The sequence below is a fragment of the Paralichthys olivaceus genome, chromosome 3, assembly GCF_024713975.1.
Source record: "Paralichthys olivaceus isolate ysfri-2021 chromosome 3, ASM2471397v2, whole genome shotgun sequence".
Taxonomy (NCBI): domain Eukaryota; kingdom Metazoa; phylum Chordata; class Actinopteri; order Pleuronectiformes; family Paralichthyidae; genus Paralichthys; species Paralichthys olivaceus.
In genome coordinates, this window is record NC_091095.1 from 24,711,554 (window position 1) to 24,730,733 (window position 19,180).

A 19,180-nucleotide genomic window follows, 5' to 3' on the forward strand; every position below is an offset into this window, starting at 1 on the left:
TTTATTTAAAATAGGGTTCTTTATGAAAAAAAATAGGACTTTTAACATGTTAATATAAGTATATGACCTTTCAATAAATAATATATTTTTGTCATTCATTTCTTTAGTAATTTTTTCTAATGCTTTTTAGAAATTGGCATGAATTGTGTAAAAGTGACCTGTCCCAGATTATCAGATTCAGGCAGAATTTTGTTCTCTTTTGACACAAAGAACACTGAAAGCTGTGCCATGTCTCCTATGAGTTCTTTCTGCTGGTGTTAAGGATTACAGCGAGGTATAATATGTTGATCTAATCAATAAAACAGATTACGGAATAAGTCACAGAAGTCAAAATTGCTTAAAATGTCCAAGATTACCCAAATTCACCCTACTTATAATCATTACTTGGGAAATATGTGTAGACTAAAAAAGAGACACCTTTTTCTCTGTCATTAGCAAATACTCTGCAGTTGAGTGATATATTATTTGTGTTTATAGTTTTAAATTATAATTCATTTTAATGAGGATACCACACCTGTGTGTCTTTCTGCTCCAAATAAGGCTGCAACAATGGTGGGACCCAAACCAGTATTCCTTGTGAATCTTCAAGAGGGTAGGTCTTTACTGGGGGGGATCTGGATAATGGTAGTCCACTGGTACCACATTTAATATAGGTCTCACTTACTAGAATGTGGCCAAATCGAAAAAAAATATAAACCTTGTTATCTGATGAGAAACAAGAGTCATGTCAATGGTCTCTTTGCCAACATTGCTCGGCACTGCTGTTTTTTTTAGGGTGGAGAGAGGTGATACGAGATGCTTTGAAACCAGCTGAATGAAGAGTTGTTGTATTGACCAAAGGATTAGGAGAAGGATCTTTCCAGTGAGCTCCATGCAACATTTATCCACTCACCAGCAGCAGCAGAGGGGAGAAAAACGAGAGAGGGAAGGAGAGGAGGCTCTCCCTCTCTCTGCAGCTTCAAAAGCCTGTGGATGATGTTTTCAAGCTTCCATTAATGTTGCAAGCCCTGTTTCACCAGCCTAAAAGTAGAAAAAGAAGAGAAGCAGGAGAGAGATGAGAGGAATGTGGCAGAGGACAGAGCTGTGGTGTGGTGTGAGGTGCAGAATGTTTTATCTCCTGGACAGAATGTCAGAGTTCTGTGACTGTAGAGCTGTGGCGGCAGCTTCTTACAGCTTACTTCTTCACCTTGATTATTCCCTTGCCATTACTGAACTTTATATCATAAAATTACTCTTGATGTTTTGAACCATAGCCGGAAAAAAAATCATTTACATTTTCTCCTCAAACACTCTGCGTCTGGCAGATTTTTTTGGGGGGGAAATCCAAAGAATGAGTTTTCACCGGTTTTGGACACATTGACCTGGTCTGAACGAATTAGGATTTTAAGCAGTTGATTGTTCATTATTAAAGAAAATAACATTTTCACATAAAAGCTCTTTTAAGACATGAACCCCAGAGAATGTCTGCACAATTAGGTCTTTCTACTGAGTTTGCCTTTAACACATGCATAACGCAGCGGGAAATTCTCCAGACGGACACTTTCACAACATCAGTGTTCTGAAGGAGGCAGGACGCGCTGTATGAATTCGGCTGTGGAGATCATGTGTTTTTGTGTACAGCACATCAACTCCGGTGTCAGCCCTTGTCATTAATAGCTCTTGCTAGCTCTGTTTAAATGAACCTTGAATTTCTAAGTTGACTATATAAATAGATTGATTTAACAGGTTAGGTATCCAGTTATTATGACTTCAGTTCACAGACACTAATGGGCAATATGTGAGAAAAATGGAAAAGACAAAAAGGGAAAATTCTCAACTGTTCCTTATTTTTCTCGATAATACTTTTCATAAAAAATAAAATATCTTAAAAATAACACAAATACTTTCTTTTTGTACTCTAACCCTTGTGGTAACATGAATTTATCTGGGCAAAGGGTGAGGAATGGGACACAATCTGGTATGTTATGTTTGTTCACTCTTAATGAAGGGCTTCAGTTGTACATATGGGAGCAGTCGTTTTGGTTGCCAAGGACAAGAGGGGATTTAGGAGAATGCTGAAAGTAGCAGCCCATTAGCTTGAATAGTTGCAGAATAGGTGGGTAAATAATTGGAATAATCACATTTTCCACTCTGTACTTACTACAAGTGTTAACGCCAAGACTGAGGCTAAAGTCATTACTGAGGGAGCGAGACAAAGAGACTGAAAGGGAAAGAGAAAGAAAGAGGGAGAAGATGTGTGGAGAGGGTATAAATTTCATCAAATTCTATTACGCATGTTGAAAAAAACAAGGAAAAGGGATTTTCTGGGAAGTGACTGTGTCTGTGTATGTGTGTGTGTCTGTGTGTGTGTGTGTGTGTGTGTGTGTGTGTGTGTGTGTGTGTGTGTGTGTGTGTGTGTGTGTGTGTGTGCGTGTATGTGCATGTGTGCTTCTTATACTTGATTGTGACCCTGATGGCTCAAGAGATCTACAGCCAATGGACAGCTATGACCATCTACTATATTACTGGTGCTCTGTCCTTTAATCTGCTAGTGTGTGTGTGTGTGTGTGTGTGTGTGTGTGTATGTGAAAAAAGCCAAAGAACACAACCTTTCCCCATTTAAATGTGGCCACATGAAAAAGAACAACCACACAAAGTTCAACAATCGATGTGGTCCATTAAAAATCAATATCACATAACTAAGAACCTGGTGGGATGGTTGGCAGCAATCCTAAATCACCCCCAACCTGCTCCAAAGCCTCAAAGTTGTGTTCGGGGACATGTGAGTAATAAGTATCACATGCAGAAAAAAAGTGAGATAAGGTACCAACAAAGATACTTAGCCTGAGAGGAAAACTTCAAAAAACTAGAGGAATATTGACACTGATATGAGCTAAATACATCGTCTACATACACAGCTCAACTGCTTGATACCTGCAGCCTCAGCTTCATGATGGGTATTGATCAGTATTTGATTATTATATTGCCACAAAAACATGTCCACATCCAAGAGGAGACTTGATGTTAGATGTCGGCTGATGTGATTTTTTTTAATTCTCTCTCCAGATGAAAGGAATTGTGGACATGCCGGGTCAGCCAAGGGTGGACTACACACCAGCAAGTTCTTCACAAAGGACAAGCCCCGGTGCGACTAGTGGATGAAGGTAATTCAACCAGTTTTAAAAAATGTCTCACCCACTGAGACAACAGCTCTTTTCAAAATGTTGAACACATTATAAAATACCTGACCAACATGTTTTGTTCCTGTAGACTCCAAGTGAGTACAAACGTGGAACTGGCATCGAGGCAATGGAATGGATCAGTGATATTTGGTGCCTGAATGACCTGATCACAGTAAGTCATCCATTTCATAACTAAAGAAAGAATTAGTGCCATGTTTCTCTGCTGTTGAGACAGGAAGTAATACAACTCTTGCCTATTTAGTTTAAAATCCAGCTTGACCCCCCAGAGATGGGCCTCTCACACCGCTTTCTTTCAATTGTCCACCTGATGGATGACATAGAAAACCCATAGTAAGTAACTATGTAGTAAATAACTGCTGAATTCTGGGGGTTTTTTTCGGTTTAACAGATTGTCTAGACAATATGGGGGTCTTAGATTTGGACGATCACGATGATGAGGACTTTTGCCTTGATGGTGTGGCTGAGGAAGAGCCCGAGGTAGAGGAGGCTTCAGCCGTACCACTGTCAGATGACACAGACTCAACTGCTCCTCACTCCATTGACAGGGTTGAAGACACGGATCCCCCGTGTGATGTTCCTGCAGCTGCAGACATCGATGCTGCTGGCTCAGCTGCAGAGGAATCAGCTGGGAGCCACCATGTACCAGATCCAGCTCAGGAGACACAGCTCTTTGAAGAGACTCATCCTGCCAGAGTCAGCAGTCTGAGGATGAGGATGTGTTTGGGCAGGGTTGTAAAGATTGTAACGAGACAAAGGAACCCGGACAACGGCGAAGTGTAAATAGTTAAAATTGTGTAAATGAAGTGTGAAGTTACGTTTTCATGTAGTTTTGTTTAACCAACTATTTTAAAACCTAAAAGATACACATGAACTAATTTTGAGGGCTAATTTGGGCTAAAGCTAAATGTATGAAGCAGATGACGTGTTTTTTTCAATTTCCAGTTCAGGGGCAGGGCTGTCCGTATGCTCTCTTCCGTGATTGGATGAAGACGAGTCAGTCAGACCTCCCTCTCAGATGTGGTAGAAATCAAGTTGTTGGTGTGTTTGTGTGTGCGCGTGCACGCAGGAGAGAGAGAAAGGAAATAGCTACGACATTGACTTTGCGGTTCAAGACTAGAGTATTGTAGTTCATCTTGATGTGTGTGTGTGTTACCATATCAAGTGGAATTTTCTATTTATTTTTTACTTCTTTTTAGAAAGAAACCTGACCATACTGGTCATATAAAGGGTATATTTGTTTGACTGTGTAATGTAATGGATAAGAATAGTTGGGTTCAGCACACTCAAAAGCTGCAAATTGGCTGAGTTGGATGATTCAGCCCCACCTTAATGGCAAAATCAGCCTGTACCCTGACCTCAAACAGGCCTTGTTCCTGTGATTGCTCCGGTAAACATCAAACTGACCATGCTACCTCCATAACACGAGTCATGATCTTTACATGTGACTGTAGCCGAAGCCTCACATTGTCCACCTATTGACAGTTTCTGATCAGAGCAGTAAGCAGTGAAAGGTTAGCAGCTCATCAGATTCCCTGTGTTTTACAACTTGGATCACAGAAGTACTAGCATTATTCTGTTGGTCACAATATTTGAGCTTGTCATTAAGGTGAATTGATGACAGTCCACATCAAAGGTATTATTTACCATTATTACTCATTTTACAAATATATGAACCATTGCATGGCTTTCCTTTTTTTTTAAAGGAGAGCGGGTGCAGCACTTATTAAGCCTGCAAGGGGGAGTCAGCTCACAACCTGTGTCAGGCTGAGATGAGATTCAGTCCTTCATCCTTAAGTTGACATGGTTATGTTTTATTGGCTGCATTCATTTCGTTATTAGACGAGTGCTATTTAAAAGTCAGAATTTGTGAACAGATCCACCAAAGGAAGGCCTATTTTCTTTTGTACAGTATAACTTTAAGCAAACATTTGATCTTTTAAAACATAAGCCTATATTGAAGAAAGAATACTAAGTTTGTTCAGAGCAACTTTGGCACTAAAGAAACTACATGCACTACATCAAATTGATATTACCGGTACAATCTGTGATTTAGTATTCTCTTCGAGAACCAAGTGAAGTTTGTGTTTCCCCTTCTTCAGTATTGTTCCTAAAATAGTTTGATTTGTGCAGGATGTCGTCTTCCTCTACAGTCTATCAGAGTTTAGTGCTCATTTCAGGCTTTCTAAAAGATGAGGGGAGGTGTGTATGGCATGTGGAGGTTATATAACCATAAAAATGTTCCCATGTTATTAATAACCCTCTCTCTCATCTTTACTACCCTGTATGTTATAACCACCCTTGGTCTGATGTATCAAAACTCACAGCATAGCAAAATCCCATAGACAAATCCCATAGTCCTGGCCTGTCTGTGGCCAACCAGGAGTCCTACATAGTAGTGTTGTAGACATGTTTAAATACACAAATAAGCATTAAGGAAACGTTTTTCTCAGTTTTGCGCCCCACTGAACTCATAACCTGGGCTGTTGGAGATGTCCTACACAGGTTTGAGCTCTCTTTCAAAGACCTGGTTTTCCCAGAACTCTTTGCTCTGTGGATTGGTGCAACATAGCTATTGGAAAGCTTCACTTTGAAAACTGCATCTCTTATCTGGAATGGACATGGACAAAATTCTACCCAGTGCTTTTGTGACAGTCAGAGGTGATTGTATTATATCGGTGTGGGACAACCTGGCGTATGGTAGGATGCCAGAGCTTTTTGCTCTCAACTGTTGTCAAGTTCTGCTCCTTGTGGAACCCGTTTCTCTCAATAATATTAAGAGGTCATGACCTTATTCTGGGAAGCACCTTGAGATGATTCTTACAGTGATTCAGTGCTACACACAAAAATTAATTGAACTGATTTTTGAATCCGATTAACAAACCACTCTCTTTGCAAGAATATGTTCAAACACAGAACACTCCTAGTGCACATCAACTGTATTATTTTTTTCCTGCCCTTTAACAGTTTGCTTGAGGCTCTCTGAAGTTCTCCTGAGGGTGATAATATTCTTTCTTGAAGGTTCTTTCCTTCAGCCTCTTTCATTTCTTCACATCTGACCACACCAGGGACTCTCACACAACCACCCTCATCTAAATAGGTTAGCAACTAATAATAATGGCAAAAATGGATTGTGTAAAATTAATTTAGGCCCCAGTTACTACAAGATCTATGACAAATTAATATTAATATCAGGCCTTTGACCATTTTATAGATCATAATCTTGTTCCTGATTTTCTTTCACACTTGCTGCAGGTAAGTTGTGTGTTTGTTGTGTGAACTTTGAGATAAAAGTCAGTTTTAGTCACCAGCGAGCTGAGACACAGAGTATTGAGTAGTGAGGAATTGACAAGATTGCACTGCTTTTGCGCTTCTCTCATTTGTGAATTATTTCAGGGATATAATTACTGGCTGGGCTGCTGACTGTCCAACTGCAACCATGTCTTCTGCAGCACTGGGGTCTGGTGGAAGAGTGAAAACAGGAGGCAGAGTAGAGCATGGTGAACTATTTTGAATTTCCTGAAATTGTCTTATAAAATTATTCCAATGGGTAACTTGTGTTCTTGCATGTATATTGATTTATCTTATGACATTGGCCGAGGATTTGTTATCCAAAGAGAGTCATCCAAAGCATCAACAAGCATAAGTTTGATCAACTGAATTGTCTCACGTTGCCTCTCCCAGGACGAACACAAGTGAGAAGAGAACAGTTTTATACATAATGGAAGTGGTGTCAATTTTTAAATAATTTATACATAAGAAAATGTCTGATAGAGATGTAGGGAGCAGGAATCACAATTAAAATGGAGTTATTGCCAGTAATGGTAAAATATGTGAGTAGGCATATTGTATATCAAGTAGTCACCATCTATCAGTGACAATTAGAATAACTTGAATTTATATAGCACCTTTCAGGGTACCCTAGACTGCTATATAGAGTTGGGGGGGGGGAGAAAACAATTGTAAATATGCTAACTGGGGATAAAGAAACTAGCAGTCTAGAGCCTTTGAGAACAGATGAGTTAAAAGTGTCTAGACATTGGACATTGTAGAGAGAGCTCCAGAGGGTGGGGGCTGAATACCAGATGACCTTTGGATCACAGGCTTGTATTAGATGCTGAGCAGACCTGTGTGAGGATTGTAGGATGAGGTCAGACACATACAGGGGGCCAAGGCATGGAGGCATTCATGGGTGAGGAAGTGTTTGTATGCGAGTAATTCGGAACTTGACCAGAAGCTGGTCAAGATGGATGAGGGTATAGGGGTGACGTGCTGCTTGGTTCAGGTGAGAATCCTGTCAGCGGAGTGAGAGTGACAGCAGAGAGTGACAGGCTGTAGGTATGGTGTCAGGGGGACAGGTGGAGCCCTTAGCCTTAGCAACCAGGCAGGGATGTTGTGTAGCGGTATACAACATTTCAGCCTTACATAGCCTAGAGTGTATATAATGTATTTGACTAATAGACAAACACAGAACACATGTCATATTCTTTGTTGCAACATACTTTAGAAAATCAGTACATCTGTGACATAGCAGCAGAATATGTTCTCACAACTCTTTAATGTTCCGTTCTTTTCCATTATTATGATTTCTATGTTTGTCTGTGTGAACCTTTTAGCAAAACCTATACAAACCGTTTACTCAGCCAAAAAACATGTTATTCAAATACATTTTCAGGCCAGACACAAAACAATGATAATGATGGGATAATGTGTATGGAAGTAAAATTAAAATAGAGATAACTTTTATTTCAGTTTGATTGAGAACCATGGACTTGAGAGAAAAAAACTAAGACCATCAAATTGCCAGTAAGGGGAAAAGGAATACAATCTAAAAGTGTAAGGGCATTACTTCTTTTATAATAACAAACTTCTACTTTACTGTTTTTTCACAGCTTTCTTATTGGGAAACTGTAGTGTTGGTGTCCATGTATAAAAATTGAGCTGCCAGAAGGAGGGGATCCAATAAATTGCATCCCCTCTTGAAGAGCTAGCCATAGGAAGTTCTTAGAATAAAAACATACACATTGAGTTTGTGTCAGTGACGCCACTTGAGGCAAAGTTCAGTCATGGGAGTTGTTTCCCCAGTTAGTGCAGCTGGAGGACAATAAGCTCCTGACTCAGGTATTTATGTCAGGTTTTAATGTCATGTGACACGGGGACATTTTGCAATGCTGGGAAAATTGAGAACATTCTCCAGCAGCTGCATCATGTAAGGTCAGCGCTAAAGAGGAACGCACATTGATCTGGATCAACAGACCACACGGTCAGCAACAGATACTAGCAAGCCCTTCAAGAACTGTACCCTGGCCCCCATGACTTCTGTCAGACTGCAGTCTATTATCAAGCTTACATGATGAGTGAGATGATCAATTCTCTACTGTTAATGTGTGAGTGTTGTGTTGCCAGGACCTACAGTTTAAATGTGTCATTTTATTCAGTTTGAAGCCGTTTTGAGATCCTGGATGTGTTAACTTATTTTATATAGAAAAAAGTTTTAAGTCATTAAAATTATGTCGAGTTTGAAGCAACTTTAATTCGGATGTCGGCGGGATACTGTGTACTGGACTGCTGGAACACAGCTAGCTTAGCTAGGTTCTTTTTTATGCTTTGGTAGCTATGCTTGCTGGTCCCTTTACTGAACTTTCCTGAAGCTAAACCCTGCCTGCCTATTGTCCAGTTTAGTGAAAGCAGATGGACCCAAAAATGAACAAAAGGTGTATTGCAACAAAAAGTGTCCTTTAATAACAAGCAGAGTTCTTACAGAAATAAACAACATCAGAAAAGTATTGGTATACAAAAAAAAATATCAAAAAACTAAATAAAAGGCTAAACAGGAAAAGCAAGGGGACATTAGAAACTTACAAGTGAGAGTTGATGTAGGATAAACAATGACAGGGCGGTGAGACAAGACATCTACGACAATGAACCAACAAAGGGAAGCACAGAGACTTATATACACAGGGGAGGCAGGGGTAATTGGACACAGGTGAAACACATGAAGAACTGGTGCAGACAATCACAGGGGCAGGAAACAGGACAAGGACAGGAAGTAAAGTGGCACAAGTAGAAAAACTACAAAATAAAACTGAAAACTCAGAGAACACAAATCCAAACATAAGGAAAACACACGTATAGATACGATATGAAAACTCTACTTATACAGGATGCAAAGTCCAGGGAATGAGTCCAGAATCATGACACCTATGTTTGGGAAAGGCCTGCATGCACGCTCACTGAATGCACGACAGCCAGCCCTCACTTATGTTGGCAGGTGAACTGTGTGCCAGACTTTATTTTTTCACTGTGTTTAAATACGTTTAAGCAAATCGAACAAATATAAAGTAAACTTCAAGGACTGTAGGTGTCGTCTGATTAGTGTTGGTGTTTATTAATGTGTAAAGTGAGTGCAGGTCAGCGGGAGAGTGTGGAGGGAGGAAATCATTGACCGAATAGACATGAGCAAGATTAAGTCGGTGAAAGATTGTAAATTCGATACATTTTGGGTTGATTGCCCAGCCCTAGGTGAAGATGGAACTTTAAAAAAAGGATGGCTTGATCATTTGGTTTTCAAATGTTTACTCTGCTCAAGACAAAACATCTCTGGTTTTAAGGTATATATAGCTATAGCAACATTTCAACCCAGTTTACTGAGTGTTCTGCTTCTGTCCTAACAATGACGGCTCTCTCCATCACCTTGTTCCTTTACCTCAGGAAGCAAGCCAATGTCACCGGCCAACCTCTTGGTCTTTGTTATGATTTATTGATTCATTACTACAAAGACAAGAACAACCATAACCACCTTTAACAATGATTAACAAAGGCTGATGGGCTGGCCAAAATGAACAAACGACGACAACAGACCCATGGACAAAGTCATAGGTGTCATAGGATTTGAGGGTCAATGATTAACCTAACAGAAATAAAGCCATGAAAACTGGACCACTGGACCACCAGGAAATGGAATAGGACTCTACACTATGAGGTTATGCTGTGCAGACTGCTGCTTAGGAGATATTCTCTCACACAACACAAATGTACACATCTAGTGCAATATACACACTATATCCCTATTAGCAAACTATTCATTATTCTATTTTTATATTTATTTTTTTAAACTTTTCGTGTAGAGTTGCATTGATTGATTGTTGCTAACGATTTTATATATATTGTATGTAGGGCCTGCCACTGTGGAGTTGCACACACTTTCAGCTGTGTGATGATTATAAAGGCATTCAGTTCTATTCTATAAAACAAGTGTCCCAAACTACTGAGTATTGGGGCTGCACTATATAAGGAAAACATGCAATAACGTTTAATATTTCATACAACATGATAAATAAATATAAACAGTCCCTGGCTATGGATGCAGAGATCACGGACAGCTCCACACCAGGGAGAAGGCACACCGCCCGGCCACAGTGCCACCAAGTCCGGGGCAGACACCAGGGAGCCATGCACAGCTTCACTACATCCACTCACAGTGTTAATTTGGCGTCTTTTCATACATGTTTGGACCATGATTTTTTTTTTTTTTTACAGTTTTAAGCGGCTCTGTCAGTAATTTACTGCTCCTCTCTGTGTCTCTGTCATTCAAGCTGTGTGCTGCGCCAACCGCGTCAAACCAAACAGAGCGCATCACCATCTCCCCCACATACTAAGTTTCCAAAGTCTGTTGTTTTACTCAGACTGGGTAAATAGATATGTCCGATCACGCTGTGTGTGTGTGTGTGTGTGTGTGGGAGAGAGAGGAAAAGAGCAAGCGAGCGGCTGATAAGTGCGCTGCTCTGATGAAAGATTTAACTCATAAAGAAAAGTATAGATCATTATGCGACGATCAGTGTTGATATTGTGGTGTAAAACAAATCAGCTCCTGAACTGTAGCAAGAGAGAGAGAGAGAGAGAGAGAGAGAGAGAGAGAGTTCTGGGAACATAAATAAGCTACACATTTCTTTTATATAATCAACTGCTCATAGTGATGAATTTAGTGTGAATGCTGGTGCATGGATATGTTTATCACGCACGTTGATATCGCGATGACAATAGATTTTCTATATATCATGCAGCCCTACTGACTATTACTACTGTTCTAGGAGCAGATGTTCAGCTCAGCCTATGGTGAGCTTAAGTGTCCGGCAGTATGCCTGTTCATGCAGGAAGGTTCCAAACGGGGGGGGACCACTGACGGCTGCGATGTGTTAAATGGGGTGACCAATAGGGTTGCCAGGATTCGGCATGAGGTAGCAACCAACACCCCCAGCTCCGCCACTGCAGCTGGATGTCTAGAGGACAGGCTGCGCAGACGATGCAACTAGAAATGTCATAAGCAGCAAATGAATTATATTTCAGTAGATTTTATAAGAAAAAGGCAGTAGAGAGCCTAAAGCTTCTCTTTATTCAAGTGTATATTGTTTTTCATCGTTTTAGAGCTGTTGATATGAAACAAACAATGCTGGAGATTTTTTATTATAGTAACTCCAGATGTATTTTCTCCCACATTAATAGTTAAAGGGACTTTCATTTCATTTTACATACATTTATATTCAATATGATTGATTAATCTAATTTGTTCAACAGTATGCTCCTCAGTAACAGGTGACATCCTCATACAGGATACACTCTCCAGGTTCGTTGGCTGGGATCTTGTTTGTCTGTGGACAAAATTATATTGTGTGTTAAAGCTCTGGTTTTATTTCATATCCTTATGCAACTGTGTCTTTAATGAATCCACCAGGATCTTGATCGATCACTGCGCTCGTCGGTATTCTAGTGAAGTTTTTAAACAGGATGTATCCAGAGAGAACTGAATCACAGTGACGGTGGTGCTCCTTGCCCTGCAGGGCACAACTGTTCTGTTCAATGTTTTTTTTTTTTTAATAGAATAAAATGCTTTGATCCACTGCCTTATTTTATTTTAAACGTTTTTATTGTTTAACATGCATTTTAAGTGTCTGAACGCAATCTGGGGAGCTAGTGGGCTTTGGTGTGTTCTTTTGCAACAACAGCATGCTGTGTATGGATTTTACAATCATTTCTCTGATGACAAGAAGACAAAAATCATTGTACAATTTCCTGCAGAAAGTAAAGTACAGAGTAGAGTTAAGTGCAACACATCTCCCCTGGATACGTCTGGAAAAAGTTTTTTTTTATTAAATTGGTGTAAAGGAGCATAGCATCTGAACAAAATCTCCAAAAATGACAATGCAAAAGCCTTAAAAGAGCGGCTTCTCAGCCTCTCCCTCTCATATCTGGACATTTCCTACTAAACTAATCAGTTTGTTATCTTGATTTCTTTATGTAAATAGTTTCCAATGTAAATTCCTTTAATGTTGATCCCAGCATGTGCATTCTCTATCCATTTTTTGATCATGACACATTATTTCAATGCTGAATCTTGGTTATTCCCAAATTTTAATCAAATTTATTCTCAAAGCAAAGAGCAACATAAAGCATAAATCTTACATTTTTTGGTTTAATTGTTGGGAGTATTGGGATTTCAGGACTTGAAATGCAGATTTAAGACCAAGGCAGGTAGGTGCAAAGAATGTTTAATATGAATAAATCAGGCTTTGAGGCATTCTAGGAAGTAAACAATCAGGAAGTACAAAAAAGTCAAACACTGAACAAAGTTGAAGAGCAGAGAATCACCATGGGAACTGAACAGAGGCACAAGGTTTAACAGGGAGGAAGAAAATAAATAAGTGGTGGAGAAAAAGAAGAATAACTCAGTAATCACTATATAGTGAATTTGCAATTTTATGGTGGTGTCTGAATGTTGAGTTTTTATACCCTAAATAGTTTACTCAATGATTCCACAACGCATGGTGAAAAGCACAACTGATGGTCACTAACCAAGCTATATGTACCATCATGCATTGCACTCTGGGTGGAGAGATGAGAGGGGTGAGGGCAAAAGGAACAGCCCAACCTATCGCAGAGCAGCACAGCACAAACTGTGGGAAACAAGTTTATTTCTACATTTAAATATGATCATTCATTGTTTTTTTACCTTTATGGTTCAGTGTGTAGGATTTAGATATTTGGCAGAAATTTTATATAAAATAATCCTAGTGATGTTTTCACTCACGTGTTTCAAATGGTCGTTTTATTTGTGAAAAATACTTTATATTTACATCGGGAGCTGGTTCTCTGCATGTCTTTTCACAGTCGCCCAGACTGGACCATCTCAACACATTTTGAGTTTCTATGACAACTGAAGCTGCCACAGGTTCTCTTCCATGTTTGGAAGGGGAGGGTGAGGTGAGGGGTGTTCAGCTGCAACATGCAACTGCACCACTAGATGTCACTAAATTCTACGCACTGAACCTTTATAGTATTAACTCTAAGTGTAAAATAAACATTTAAAATGCACTATGTTGCACCTGGCTTGAAACACGTAAATATATGCCATATATATAAACAGAACAGCTGTTTTATTCTCCTGACATGATCCAGATCTGATGTAAATACTCACACTCGTCTGTTTTCTTCTCTCTCACATTTGTCCCATCAAGAGTCATAGTGAACAACGAGCTTATAGAACTTATAGCTTAATGTCATCATAAGAAGAAAAGACAATATAAAAGTCATTTCAATCCCCAGATTGTGGAATGGATACAATCAATTTTCTCTTCACTCATGAGGTTTTCTCTATGTAAATTGCCCACATTGTCATATATTTTAAAGTTTTCTGTCCTGTTGTTTTACTTTTATGTTGAATTAAATCTATTTTGTTGTTTATTTCAGTGATTAACTGATGGTTAAATCAGTTCTGTGGGCACTGAAACATCTTCTCTCAGGTCATGTCATTCTGTTCAGGGAAACTTTACAGGGAGCACAGCCTACAGCACAGAGTAAAAACGCTGAACGTAAGTGGAGTTGGATTTTCTTTCTTTTCCATCAAGGTCAAGGAATAGTGGTTATGAAATAACGTGATCATATGAAATAATATTCTGACACTTCAACTGCACCCTAAGTGTTTCCCTTTATCTTCGTCAGTTTGTCTGTTTACACATGGGTTATCGTCGTGTTTTAGTTTTCTTGCTGCAGAAGATTATCGTTCAACATCCAAGAATCTACAGCTGCATTTGGGTCCACTTGTTCAAAAAACAAGCTTTTTAAGAGTACACATTTTGTTTTCCAGAATCAACAGTTCTTTTAAACACAGTAAAATGTGTGTCTTTAAAACAAACTCCAGTCCTGCAAATGAGTTTGCGTCTCTGCAATCACGATGACATATCTTGTGTGCAATTAGAGATCAGCCCACCTTTCAAACCGTTTAGTGGTTAAGAAAGGAGAATAATTTGACTCTTCAAATGCAGACTATGATTAAAGGTTGTTGTGTTTAATGCAGCAAAGAAGCCATGCTTTGCTCTCCACAGCCCCTTCCTGAGCCTTTCACCTCTAACATTTATAAGAGGATAATCAAACTTGATTCTTTTATCCTGGAAGATACTTAGCACAAGTGCTAGGAGCGCATGGAATTTAACTGTGTACAGAAATGCTTAGAGCTTAAATATCTATACTCTGAATAATCTCTTCCATGAGCTTTAAGAGCCATTTTTACGGAGAAAATTACCCCAGAGGCATCAGACAGGAGTCCCACGTGGTGAAGACACAACAGGTGGCAATGCCTCGGACACAGATGACTCTCTTAACCACATGATAGTGTTGACACAACCTGTATGTGGAGAAGCCTCTTGTCAGATGCAGTCCTACCAGATTAAAATCCACACTGCCATTATTCATACTCAACTCTAGAGAACAAAGCCGTTGTTACATAAGACACCAAATAAATCACTGTAGATGCAACATGACAGGTTTAGATGCTTTCAAATGTCATGATAACACATGTATGCCCATTGCTGGTAAAGAATCTGGAAAAAAAAGATCACCATTGATTTTAATTTTGAGTCTGCTTTTCTTTTTCAATATTGATTTACGTTTGAAATTAGTGGCCGCGATGAAATTAAAAAGAGAAAGCAAGATGTGGCAGAAAAATTGTTTTTCACTTACCGGACTCTGTTAATCAAGGGGTATTCAAACTCATAGTTCAGAAAGCAGAGCAGGTCAGTGGTCTCCTCTCCAATCAGTGTGCCAAAGTGTCCTTGAGCAATACCCTAAATTGCTGCATTCATCAGAGTGAGTAATGTGTGATAGAAGAAGCACTGCATGTAGAAGCACTGTATTCATGTGTGCGTAAATGGATGAATGTGACCTGCAATGTCAACTGAGATGAGTTGTTAAAAATGATATCAAATTGAGTCCATCTACCATTTACTAGAATAATTGTGTTGAATATGCATCATTCATTAAATAGTGAGGACTGTTGGCCAGACAAAACCAGCAATTCTATGGGATTTGGGAAATTCAGTAGGCAATGGTCAAACTGACAGTGGTTAGTTTTGGCTTTTTTGCATGGGTCAGTGTGAAATATTGGGTGGAGTACCGGTGTAAGATGGAGCAGCAACACATGCAGAGCTGGTTTCAAATAATTGTTCAATCTGATGTGGTGACGCTCACCCTGCAGCAGCCTGGTGGGTGGCAATCAGGCTCACATGGTCTGGCTGGCAGCTGGTAAGCTGGTGGCAGTCAGCCTGTTTGGTTTAGATTTTTTATCATATATTGGCCACATGTTAATTTCCCTTTCAGTAAATGTAAATTAAATGTATCTATAGGTCTTGTTAATGCAAGTGTCTTATAGTGCATTTGAATGCAGTGTGATAGATCCCAGTCTTGCCCCAGTACAGCGGTGGCTGGTCCAGCTCTCTGTTTTAAGGGTCAGTGTCTGTAGCCTTAAAGAACATTACTCTAATAAGGTTTCTAAGACTGATTGAGCTGGTGGCAAGGAGACTTGCCTGGCTTCTAACAACCTACATCCAAGTGTCTATCCTGCTTCCACTAATGAAGCACCCTCTATGAGTTAGATTCTTATATAAGTCACACTTGTTAACAGCAGCTCTCCTCTTACAGATCTGAGCTCTTGGTGAATTGCCAGGAATTTAGTTTGAGGACCTTGTGAGGTCTCAAGGATCTGTTTTAATTTATTTAGCTCAAATAACCTTTAAGAACCATCAACGTTGTTAAACACATTTACACCTTAGTTTTACAATCTTGGACGATAAGCAAAGTGAATGTCCACTATTTCTCCTCAAATGCAAATGTAGACATTTATTCAGGAGTAAATACTGATAAACAAGGGCAATGCAAACAGCTCGATCAGATATAATTGGATAAATGTTGATTATTTATTGGATTAAAAAAAAAGAATTGCCCTAAGATTAGCATCAGCTGGAAAGAGTAGAAGCTCACGGAGGAGAATTTAGCAGATGAAGAGCAAAGAGAGACTGACCTCCCTCCTCATAAACTTGACTTGGCTATTTACAGGCTATTTTATTAATAAAAAAAATGCTAAAAACAAACACATGGTAGATATTATTTACAATATGTACAAAGCTAACTGTGAAATGAGAAAACCCTGTGAGAAAACACTGTGTGGAGATCAAGTTGGGGACAAGAGTTAACAGTCTGGCAGTTCTAAAAGCAGACGTTTGTCATACTATATCGTGCAAATAGAGAATACAAGTGTCATTGACAGTGATCAGGCATAGGGATCTCAACCCTTCTTGACCAGCATGACTGACAGAACAAGCTGCTCTTACCTCCGCTTGACAAACCCCAGCCTTTGTCATCGGGCCACTGTCAAACCCAAGAAAATGACGGATGTAACTGAAGTTAAGCTAGCTTCCCAAGACAATAACCAGCTGCTGCCACAAGAGGGTGTTATTAAAATTGAATTCAAACAGGCAACATCAGATCCTGTATGAAACACAGCGCTGGTCTGTGCCACTGAAGATGAAGGGTAAGTCTTCACAGACTGTGATGTGTGGCAGGTTCAATAAGTGACTCTGTGCATGATGCTATAGACAACTCCCAAGGTCCAACTGCCACAGACAAACCTCCATTCCCAGAGGTAGCGTAAGACCTGTTGAGGATTATATACAGTATTTGGTCATCCTGGATCCATCACATACCATAATTGTCTGAAGCAGTTTGCCATATATCTTGTTGCATCTGTCAACATGCACTGTTATGGCCCCAAACACTGCAATGACCAACTGCTCCATTCAAGATCAATATGAAGTCCAGGGGCACAGCAGCCATCATCGAATCTGTGAGTCTTTATGTGGCATCAGTCTTCATCAATATGTTGACGTTCCAACCCAGGAGTACTCAGTAGTCATTACTTCATATTACCAGCCATGCTGTCATGGCTGCTTGGTTTTCCCCGTGTTTGTCTGTGCGTGTGAAAAAAACCAAACAAGGCATTGAGTATTCCTGAAACTACTCATCTCCTGAAATTTCACAGACAGAAGCCTCTAGAACCAGGTTGAAAACGTTTTTATTCACATGTATCTTTAACTAAGCTATTGTATAAGGTCTTACCATCACTGTATTTCATTCTGTTTTCAGGTTGACCAAACTGCAGGTGGTATCTTCAGATAATTAAGCTTTGGAGTCGAAAATTCAAAAGTGTAAGTTCATATTCAACAAAAATATAGTCCTAAGAACACATTTCTCAAATTATAGAGATACAATCTAAGCTTCATATAAATCAGATAATTATTCCTTATCCTTTGAGTGGTCATGGAAATCTAATTCCCTGAGGATGTGACCCTGCTGAACCACCCCTCCGATGACACATTGTACTCATGTTATTTTTTATAAGTTGGATACAGTTTTTTCTAGCTATAGGCAACGTCACTGGATGAATTTGCTGTTCTGTTACTGCTACTTCTACTATTTCATCTCTGTCCATTCTCATTCGATCAACCTAACTTGAAGTGCATTTATTCCTTCATATAACTTAACCCAGCACCATGCTTCCATGATACACTGATTTAATGTCGATGTGAAGACTTGAGGTCGGCCAAAGATGACAGCTAACTGACAAGGAGTAAAAAGTTATACTCCACCCGAGCAAATCAAGTTGACGTATGAGTCAGCCACAGACCAAGTCCATCTAGGATCCATGTAAGTGCTAGCTTTCAATTTGTTTGCTTTTAATTTGTAATTTGTGTGATTTGGGCTTATCAACATATGGTTGGTTAGTTTTAGCTTCTTGTGATGATTTCCAAAACAAACTCTTCACTTCTGGTCATATGTTACAGCATTTATCACTTTTTAAAAGCACACACACAAAAATAATGTTAAGTCTAATGTCAGTGCTGTCTACAGTATGATAGCATGCAACAGATGCACAGACACACACAACTTGATCAATGAGCTCCACATACAACTGAGGGAAGAAAGGGCTGATGGGAGGACGTTCCTCTTCAAAATGTCTGAAACAGTGAAAAGTTCAGTTTCAATTAAATGATTTTAGTAAGTGAGAGCAGGGCAGTTGTGTGTGTTTGTGAATATTTTGTACGTATGTGTTTATGCTTCAGTCTGAGTATGTAGGTGGACCAGAGGAGGCAGAGCAAACAGCAGCAAAGCCACTGAATGCAAATTTTAGTTTCTGCTGCTTTCTACTTTCCGGGTCATTGGCTGCAATAACACCGCCAACAACCCCCCACCCCTTTATCAAACACTGCTGACAGTTACACGCACACACCTGACTCACAATGAATTACTGCAGTCACTAAATTTAAAGCAGAGAGCTAATTCAATTAATAAACCTGTATTTGAAAATGCTGTCTCGTGCAAGGGAGGTGGTGAAACCCCAAGCGCTGGATGTTGAATAATTAAAAAGGAAAACTAATCAAAAAATAGCTCCGACAATCCAGACAGTTCAAAGAAACTACTTTCTCTGTGTTAAAAGAACGGCAACATTCATGTCAACAGACATCATACTCAAACCACTTTGTTGTATATCATATTTTTTATCTTTGCACAAGGGACCTTTAATTTTTTAACATATATTTATGAATGCGTTCTTCATAACCTCACACCGTGGTATCCCCAGAGTCTGGAGTTGCATTCATTCTATTTGATCCCTAAAA